The sequence below is a fragment of the Pinus tabuliformis genome, chromosome 4_2 (assembly GCF_031772625.1).
Source record: "Pinus tabuliformis cultivar Carrire ecotype Pingquan chromosome 4_2, CPIR1, whole genome shotgun sequence".
NCBI classification, from domain to species: Eukaryota; Viridiplantae; Streptophyta; class Pinopsida; order Pinales; family Pinaceae; genus Pinus; species Pinus tabuliformis.
The window spans coordinates 328045838-328055878 of NC_142304.1; positions in this window are offsets into that span (position 1 = coordinate 328045838).

Genomic DNA, 10041 nt, shown 5'->3' on the forward strand with positions numbered 1-10041 from the left:
TTTTACCTGTAACTACTGCTGTTTCTTATTCTTCTGTGTATAGTGCTCTCTGTTTCTTCTTCCCTGTTCCTCTTTCCTTCTCCTCCCTTTTCTTCCTCGTATTCCTCCTCTCGCTTGGATATGTTCTGCTCTTCTTCTAGAATTTCCTCGCTTCTTTTCTGGCTTATTCCTCCTCATTTCTGTTCTATTCTTTACTTCATGCGCGGCTCTCTTTTTCTACTCTCCATCACCCCTCTCCCCGCTAACTTTTCTTTGTATCCTTCCTCTTGCATGGATCTGTTCTCCTATTCTTCTCGAATTTCCTCTACTGCTTCTTTCCTGGTTTATTCCTCCTCATTTCTGTTCAATTCTTCACTTCGTGCGCGGCTCTCCTTTTCCATTCTCCATCCTCCAATTAATTATGGGAAATGAATACTCTGTTCAATAATCACAGTGGGAAGAACAAGAAGACGGGGCGTACTGGATATTTACCTCAAGCTGCTTCTCAAGTTATTTTTCTTTAATCCTATTTGAAGTCCAGTGTCCTGAGGGTTCATGGTATTTTAGGGTTTATTGCAAATCTTGCAATAAACATTTGATTCTATTTCATCTTAATTTAGCTCTAGTCTGGTCGAGGACAGTTGGGGCCAAATGTTGTTTACACTTCAGGTAGAGAGAGTTTCTTGCTGGCATCATAAACCCTGGTTCTGAAGGATCTCATTGGGCAGAGAGAAATAGCCATACCTGTTCATTAAACGCGCGCCAGTTCTATTTTCAGCTCTGAGATAGAAACAGCAAAATTGATATATATATATGTATATAAACGGCAAAATTGCTATATATATCTATAAATAAATAAATAAATAAATAACAAAACAAAAAAAACTGAGGATAGAAGATATGACCTGTAACTCAGAAAAAAAGAAAAAGATAGAAGATATGACTTGATACTCTATTAAATTTTCTATAAATTTGCCCGAAACACTCTATTAAATTCTCTATAGATAAGGCCCAAACTGATGTCTGGAAAATATTCTTTCATTTCTACCATTCTACATTTTCCAAGCTGCTAAATTTAAGACACGCAGTTGTGCCTGACCGGTTAACCAGTCACTGACACATTATGAAAGAAAGAAAGAAGAAAGAAATTATTTTAACGTCCACGAGGCTAAAGATAGCCTATGGGACAGATTGCTTTTTCATCTGCTTGATGTATTCGGCCCTTTTTTTGTGAAGCTTCACAATAAATGCTCCCGTCTTCTCGACAAACCCCTCGTTAAATAGATTATCCCAAGAGCTAGCTGCCAGCGTATCTGCATAACTTTCCCTGTTGTCTTTGAAGGCCTCACATTCTAAAATGAAATGTTTTTCTGTTTCCACTTTTCCGGAAGAACAAAAAATGCATACCCTTTCCTCCCACACTTCCTTTGGCCTTTTCCAGCGCCCTGTTTCACAACAGAGTTGATGAGAATTAGTACTTAACTGAGCAATAAGAATTTTGGCTCTCCAAGAGATATTGGCCTCTATGTATGCTTTTGGTTGATGATTATGAGTGGGATTAAACACTTCAATATAGTAATTTTTCTTTCTTCCTAGCTCCTTCTCCCAAGTACGTTTGTGGAACTTTTCCATAACAAAAGCTTTTATCTCTTTGCTGTTTATGGGGCACGTGTTCAAGCAAATATCCCATTTACTAAACCATTTGTTATTTTGTTGCATCCAAGTTTTTTTGCTCTTGCACAATCTATCATTAAAGACAACCTTAGGCCATCTACCCTCTTCCATTTGCTCAATTTTTTTTAAATAACTTATGACTCACACCATAGCAATTGCTTCAAAAGGAGCAGCCCCTGTTTCACTTAACAAGATATCATAAGGCACTCCACTTTTAATCTTAAATTTGTTTGTAATCAAACGCTTCTGAAGTTTCTCAATTTGTCTCCACTGCATGTCGAAAGTACTGCTAGCCCACAGTTCACAACCATATAGAATCACTGGAATCACTAGAAGCCCAAAAAGAGTTTGAGTGGTCTTCCAGTCCCATAACTCTGCCTCTCTACACCTATTTTGAAAAGCATAAAATGCTTTACAACCCCCCAAAGTTCTTTTCTTTCTACAACCATTCCAGCTTAGATTTTTGTTGAAGTCAACTCCGAGGTATTTGTATTCCGCAACTTCTTCCAGAATGTTGCCTTCAAAGTAGAACTTATGTTGGTTATGTTTTCTTTTCTTAGAGAAGACCACTACTTTCGTTTTGCTGATATTGACTTGCATCCCCACACTTCTACAAAAATGCTCAAGGGATAGTAAGTGCTCTTGCAAACCAAGCGCCGATTTAGCAATCAGAATAAGGTCATTTGCATACAAAAGAAGCCTTATAACAAACTTGCACAAATAGATACCATCACCCCCTTGCAAATTTAACCACTCCTCAAGCTTGTCGATATATAAACCAAAAAGGGTAGGAGACAGTGGGCAACCTTGCTTGACTCCGATATCGCTTCTAAAACTTTCAGAAATGCCTGCCGAAGTTCTAATTTTGACTTTCACCTCTTCATACAGCCTATGCACAGCTGCGCTCAAATGTTTAGGAACCCCAAGTTCCTCCATTCTTTGCCAAAGTTTATCCCTAGGAACCGAGTCAAACGCTTTTCTGAAATCAACAAAGCAACAAAAGACTTCTTCCTTATTCTCCCAAACTTTTTCAATGATGTGCCTTAAAGTTATGCAATGATCAACTGTTGAATGCTTAGGTCTAAAACCTACTTGCCCTTTAGCACGCTTATTTCTTTCTTCTGCCCACTTGCTAATTTTGTTTTCTAGCATGCTTCCAAATAGCTTTGCAAACAAAGGGTTTATCATGATGGTCCTATAATTGGAGGGATTATTGATGTCACCGCTCTTGAAAAGAGGTATTGCCAGACTAGTTGTCCAATCTGTGGGGAGCCCTTATTGTATGATGTTGTTGAAGATTTTTGTAATGTGAGGTGCAAGGATCTTTGAGCCCCACTTTAAATATTCTGCTTGGAGTTCAGCTAAGTCTTTTGCTTTTCCAACACCCAACTTCTTGATACCCATCTCTACCTCTTGTACCGTGAAGAGTTTAGTATCCGTGTTGACCAAGGGGGGAGGGTCAACCTTGGGAACCTGCTCATAGAGTTGTCTTGCATAGTCAAACCATTTAGAAGCTGTAATATTATTTCCAATTTGTATCTTTTTCGGTTGGAGCTCCTTCCAAAATAATTTGGGATTATTTTTCCCAAGGAAGATTAGTTCTTCCCTCCTTGAAACCATGAAATCAGTCTTTTTCTTGCTTAATAAATGCTTGTAAGATTTGAGCTTTATGTTATCCTTGTTTGACTCTTTCCACATTCTCCTTGCCTTTTTGCATTCCTCGTCAAACCAAGCATTAACCGGAAAGCAATTTGTTTCAGACTTCTTAATTTTTGTTCTTTTGCACTTTGCAAGTGTGCATTGAATTAAATGTGTTAATTCATGACTATGAAGGCTGTGAATTGTAATTTTCTCCTTCTCAAAGAGCCTCTCTAGCGTCATTTTGAAGGTATTACAATTTTCTGGGGTCAAAAGAATTCTGCCCTGTGGGAGATTTTGTTGGACATGCTGAATTTTTGATTCTAATTGTTTCTTTCCAATCCAAGAGAAACATAAATAAATTGGCTTGTGATCTGATTTCAAATCCCACAGCTGATCTCCAACCAGAACTTTGTCCATTTTCTCACACAAACCATGCGAGCAAATTACATAATCTACCACACTTGCTCCATTGTAAGTATTGCAAGTGAAATTACCGGACTTTACCCATCTAGTCAAGCCATTACAAATGACTAAATCAAAGGCCCCACATAGAGTAAGCAATTGTTCACCAAAGAGATTGCAGCCCTTGTCCTCTGAAATTCTTTCCCACTGATGATTGCTTTCTTCTGTAAGCCAAATAGGGTCACAATCATCTTTACAACAAAGAATGCTAGCTTGCTCACTTGCAGTCCTAGCATTGAAATCACCCACTATAAGGACTTCACCTAGCTGAGAATATGTTGCAATATCCGCTTTTAAAGCTGCAAATGGATCTTTGTGGTCAAGCCCTCTACCTTTGTAGATTTTTGAGACCTGTGGCGCAAAATAGCATGCTGCAATTCTGATGTGGTTTCCATTTTCTGATATTTTGAACCAAATGAATTGCTTATTTGAGTCTTCTTTTTCTAACTGAATGAGACGACCTTCTTTCTCCCTTACTAAAACCATGATACCCCCGTGCCCTTTGCCATTCCTTGCTGCCTTGTTCCACACTGCCATCTTCCAGTATCCTTCAAACAAAGGTGTCTTGCACCCTTCATGCTCATGTGTTTCTATGAGGCAAATTATGTCTCTATTTTCCGCAATAGGCCCTAACCCAGGTCCTCGTCTCCATGGGTAACCTCTGCAGTTCCAACAAACTAATCTCAAGGAAACCTGGGTATGACTTGATTGCTATTCATTTTGACGTGCAAGACTCACATTTGAGTCTTTGTCCCTGTTTTCCTGCACTGACCTTGCTTTCTGATTTCCTATTGAAGAGTTTGTTGCCTCTTCTTTATTACCATCTTGCTGCTCTGTTTTGGAAGGAGGTCCAAATTGCGCTATCACAGCTTTGCCTTTATAAATCCATGCTCTCTTTCCTTCATCTCTTGCTGCCCTAACCTTTAAAATTTCCTCTCTTCTTTCCTCCTGTTGTTTTACAGTTAAATCTTCTTTTAGGAAAAAACGAGAACCCCTTAAGAGATGCTTCTTGCTTAGAATAATATATTTATCACGTGAGCTAGGCATAATGACTTTTATGGGCCTGGCTCTCTCCCTGTTAAACTTACCCACCCTCCATGCTTGGTATATTTGTCCTTGCCATAGCAACTTGTCTTTCAAGAAGTCTCTTGCAAGGTCAAGAGTACATTCATTTTTTCCATAGTCTTTCACCCCTTTAATAATTATGTTTGCTGCCCTATTTTGTCTTTCCTTGCCTTCACTATCTTGCATGTTGTCAACCTTATTAGCAGAATTACTAATAACTTGAGCCCAAGTTTTGGAAACTTTGGTGGAATATTCTTTCATTTCTTCTCTTGTGTTCTCTTCATGGTTGTTTATTTGGACAATCATTTTCCCTTTATCCTGGGATGATTTCACATTCACCACCTCTGTACTTTCCACTACAGATTTCTTTACATTTTGCACATCCGCCTTCATGCGTTTCCATTCTGTCTTCCCTATCAGGAGAGCTTCCTGTAGCAATGCCACTTGTTCTTCTAAAATTTTATTGCTTTCTGCTAACGCCTTGTTCTCAGCCGTTATTGTATGAATTTTATGATCTCTTTCCTGCCCTTTAGCTTCTAAAACATCCAACCTTTGTTTTGCATTTAACAATTCTTTCACATAAAGATCAGATGACCAGGTGAGAGGTGTGGATGTGGGACTATATAAGGCAAAATCATCAATGGTTTTTCCTTTGGGCTTCTTGTTGCCACGTGCTTGTGGAGGAGACTTGTTTGGGTGCTTTTTACGAGGAAGTTTCTTCCTTGTTTGCTCCCATTTTAGACGAGCTATTCTTCGTTTTAAAATGCCCCGATATTGTTTGGCATTGACCCAAACCCACTTCCCAGCTTTGGCGGATAATGCAATTTTCACTTGTCCTAAATCATTTGTCTCCACATGTTTTGAAATTTTTGGTTCCTTTGTCATGTTTGAATGCATTTGTTGTTGCTTGCTTGCTGCTCAATACTTCCGCTGCGTAAAAACTCCCTGCTTTCACACTGCTCGCTGCTCTTACTGCTGCCCAAATTGCTCTGCTCACTGTTCACTGCTCATACTGCTCACTGCTCATACTGCTCACTTGAATGCTAATGCAGGGTCCACAAAGCAAAGGGCTACTGCGATGAGGACCGCAATGCTTGAACGGCCTAAAATCTCAGGAACTCCCCAACTCATTTGGCTAAAGCCATGCGCATCATTATTACTATCGGATGCACACCAAATTTCACGACTCGACCGAATTAAAACCCCAGTTCGCTCAGAAATAACTCCATGAATTTCATCTCCACTCAGGTGGGGATTCATCACTGTATGCTGTTGACCGATAACCCTACCCCTAACCCTACCCCTGAATCCAACCTCTGAATCCACCCTCTGAGTACCTCTGAATGGGGATAAAGAATGATGGCGTTTTAATCATTTCTGCACGAGAAATTCTCAACATTATCATTATATTCTAGACATTATCATTATATTTTATACTAACTATATTCTCCACTGTCTTATTTGAATGCCCTTTCATATTTATTGTGTAAATATAATACATGTCTCCAGAGTGTATTTGCTTTTTCTATGTTTGCTCCGCTCTCGAACAGAGTTTAGTAAAACTTGGCTAGATTTTTGTTTGTCATTCGATATGTGTCAAAGTGTTAGCAATTAAGGTTTTGTAATGCCTTAATAATGGTTTCAAATATTTTAAACAAATTTTAAATTTGGATCAGCTTTGAGTAGATATATTTATCTAACCATCAAGTTTTTAAGTGGGTTTAGATTTTACTTGACTTTATTGTTGAAACATGGATTTTGAGTTTTTGATAATATTTTTCACTAAAGTTGGTATTTTCAACATTTTTATATATTATTATTATGATTATGATTTTTATTTAATATATATATAATTCACAATTTTCTTAATTTTTTGTAACAGTGAAATCAAATTTTGTTTTTTTGTTGGAAAATTATGATATATATTTTAGTTATTTTACATTGAGTTACTATATGTTACATTTTTATAGTGTATTTTGTTTAATTTTAATATTTTTTTATTCTTACTATTTCTTAAAATAGGTTGACAAAATTATTCTGATTTTTTTTTATTAGTCTATGTCAAGACAAGACTAGCATTAGATTTGCTATAGTTGATCATTATTAGTTCAACATTGATCATTACAAGTTATAATTTTTAACTTGGAAAAAAAATATTTATTTTAAATTTTTATATTAAAAATAAAATAAAAAATCAAACATTTGATTGAAGCATAATTTGAAGGTCTTATTGCAACCATTGTCCAATATGATGTCATGTGTATTTGGAGCATGTAACTATTTCATGAAAAAATTGTATATGTTCATGGGTGTTGATGGGCAAAGTTGCAAGCGGTAGTGTCCTTGATTTACCATATTTCATTATCGTTTCAATTTTAATATTCATGTTGTCTATCTGTTTTTTCATCAGGAACAAATGAAGTTTTTGAATAAATGTAAAGAGAGTTGAACCGATTAAATAGAAAAAGGGGAAGCAATGGCTAGATTAGAAAGACCACAAAAGAGGGGAGAGGGAGTGTTACTACAGGGTTAAGAAATTGACTGCAAGGTTAATAAATTAGGGTTAATAGGACCAAAATATTAAAGAGAGAAATAAATAATAATATGAGAGGGGAATCAATTGAATTGAGTCAAAGGAAATGTTAATATAATGTAGTCGACTCTTAAAATTTGAAAAAAAAAGGGATTCAAATATTTCTTTTGTAATATTAAAAACTAGAAATTAAATTATATATATTAACTAGAATGAGTATATTTTTTATATAAATATAGCATGCTCGTTCACAAACAAAACTAAGATTTTACAAAGTGTTTTCAAGCCTGCTAAGGGTTGATGATACATCATTTGATTTGCATTCCTGCTATATAAGTTTTTGTTATAATGCTCACAAAAATTCCCCATTCCATAGCTCCTATAACTATAAATTTGACAAAATTGTAGCATTAAATATTTACATTTGTATTGTGTCATTTAAAAACAGTGAGAAATACTATAAAGACTAAATATCCATTGGCCCTGGACTATTCAGGTCCAGGCCAATGGAGACTTCTTCGGTGCTCTTGTTTAGGTCCATCTCAGTGGAATCCTCCTCGTTGTTCTTGCTGCTCTCCTCCACCTTGAGCTTCAACTGCTCAATTTGTTGTCGTAGAGCATCCACTTCATCCTCCAGTTGGCGAATACACTCCATCTTTTCCAACTATCTCTCCTGCATAGTCAGGTTCTCTTGCTACTGTTGGTGTATGCTACGCTGCAACACAGCCAGGCTTTCCCTTAATTCCAGTTGATCTTGCACACAATTGATGCAGGTTAGACGATTTCTCCTACCTACCAGAGAGTTTCCCAACCGTGTCCCCTTGACCTCGGCCTGTGACTACCCCAAGAGCCCGACCATGAACTGTCCTCTGCACTTTGCACACTTGAATCCATCTTCAGACTTCCCAAAATGTCACAGACCCTTCTTTCACTCCCGCCTATCTTTAGGATGCTCTTGACCCACTGCTCCAGGTACCAACCATCCACCACCTCGTCCACCTCACTGGCCTCCAATGAAGCCCCAAAGTTCTGACCTAGGACACCCTCACAGTCTCGCAGTTTAAAAGCCTTCTCACCAACATTAGACTCAAATTTGATCGTTTTCAAACAAACATCCCTTTGCGAGTCTACTCTCAAAATTTCCCCAAGGTTCTGGTCTAGAACCCCCTCCCAGTTCAACAAATTAACGGCACTCAACGCAACAACTACACTCAAACCATCAACTGCACTTAGACTCGTGGCCCATTAAAGCTTCTCACTCGAAAAATCAGGCACAATCGATGCCTTGAGTTTCTTCCCTTCAACCCAGACCCAACAATTAACTCGCAACGACCTCAGCTTCAGTCGCCAAGCCTTCGTAGAGGTCACTTGAGCAAAAATGAACCTTAAACCATAAAAACTAAACATATCATTATTCCTTAAATAACAGACGCAAGACTGTGTGATGATGCAGTAACATGTGAAGAAACTAATGGAGTTGAGATCTCGTTGTACTTCCTAAGCTTCCTCCCACGAGCGATAAGGGCAGTTCTAGGCACAGGAATTAAATGTTGCTCTAAATTCCCCATTGATCCGGATTTAAACAGGAACGCAATAAAATACAGAGATAACCATAAAGATAGATATGCAGCGGAAATAATACCTCAATTCGTTACTGTAAAATACTGAAATATGCTTACAAACAGAAATGGAAATAAACCAGCTAGGGCGATGGTAGCTTATCTCTGAGGAGAGATGTGGTGGCTACATGCCTCTGAACTGTCTTACAATGAGGCTCGAAGGCCTATTTATTGTTGAGAAACAATGGAAAACCCTTCACATTCCAAAACCTAACCCTAGAAGATGAAACGCCAAATTGTGGGCCCCGTTTTTGGGTAAGTTGGTACATCAACTTCCCGGGGTCGCGAATTGGTCGTACTATCTTCGTTTGACGTGCATGATAGCCCGTTGGAAAGATCTCTCCGAGGACTACGACGAAAAAGATGATTTTTATAAAAAAAATCGCTGGCACCTGGATTTCCCAAAAAACGTCGTTTAGGGCCTCAAAACGGCTCCGGAAGTTTAGGACCCGAAAAACTGCTAAAAATAGTAAACTGTGCTATAATTAAGGAAACTGAAAAAAACTGTAAGAAGCACTAGAGGGGATCCAAGTGGAATTAGCGGGTGGCCACCAATATCCACCTGGATCATTCCTCCCCCCTTAGGAAGCAATGGTCCCCATTGCGTTGAGTTCCTCCATGAGATGAGGGAACTTCTACTGCACTTGGTCCCTGGTGAGCCACTTGCCCTGGTGAAGGAGTTGTCCTGCTTTGACAACTCGATACAGTTGGATATTCTGCTGGCGAGTGTGCTTGATCTGTGTGTCCATGATCCGATCAGTTGCAACTTGTTCCATGCAAGCTGGATTTAACTCTGCGGGTGTGAGTTGTTCTGCAATGTCGGACGTGTCTAGTAATGGTGGAAAGTATGGCCGAAGGCGGTCGACATTGAACACCGGGTGCAGGCCAAGGAATGGGGGAATGCTGAGCTCAAATGCATTGTCTCCCATAGCCTTGGTGATGGTGTAAGGGCCATATCGGAGTGGTCTAAGTTTCCGATAGGCTCCGGTAAGGCGTTCCTTTTACAAATGCAACCAGACTTTGTCGCCCACTTGAAACTTGTGTAGCACCCGATGTTGATCATGTCGC